Genomic DNA, 501 nt, shown 5'->3' with positions numbered 1-501 from the left:
TGAGCATTAGGAAACTGCAGGGGTTGTGCGCTGTGTGAGACACAACTCCCTGTCTGTGTGTACTTGTCTCTGTTCTTGATTGTCTGTAGTAATTCTCTGTACATCCTTTGGCAGGCACACTGAGGTGCCCAGGGGGCTGTGAAGTAAAGAGTCTTAAGCAGTGGACATAGAAAACTTGTCTCTCTATGGAAACGTTTTTAAAATCGCCTTGTGAAGGTGAGGGGGTATAGCTCAGTGGTAGAGCATTTGACTGCAGATCAAGAGGTCCCTGGTTCAACTCCAGGTGCCCCCTCTTTTCTTCTCCTTCAAGCTTCCTTTTGCCAAAGTTTGTCACAGAAAGAAGATGGCGAGATCTCCTTGAGTCTTGTGAGCTTGAGCTGTGCGGTGAAGGCTGCTTTTCAGCGTTGAAGGTACTGAGGCCCTGACTATTAGGAAACTGCAGGGGTTGTGCACTATGAGTAACTGTTTGGTATTTGTGCGTACTTTTCTCTGTTCTCAATT

The 501-nt window shown here is 46.9% G+C and overlaps 1 non-coding gene across 1 annotated transcript; it reads left to right on the top strand.

The window, feature by feature from the left end:
* The first annotated feature begins 220 nt into the window (after positions 1-220).
* TRNAC-GCA lies at positions 221-292 on the top strand. Its single transcript has one exon. It is a non-coding gene; the product is annotated as a tRNA-Cys (tRNA).
* Positions 293-501: the final 209 nt, after the last annotated feature.

The sequence above is a fragment of the Fulmarus glacialis genome, unplaced genomic scaffold (assembly GCF_000690835.1).
Source record: "Fulmarus glacialis isolate BGI_N327 unplaced genomic scaffold, ASM69083v1 scaffold1383, whole genome shotgun sequence".
NCBI classification, from domain to species: domain Eukaryota; kingdom Metazoa; phylum Chordata; class Aves; order Procellariiformes; family Procellariidae; genus Fulmarus; species Fulmarus glacialis.
The sequence above is the reverse complement of the archived record's forward strand: the minus strand, read 5'-3'. Positions and strand labels throughout refer to the sequence as shown.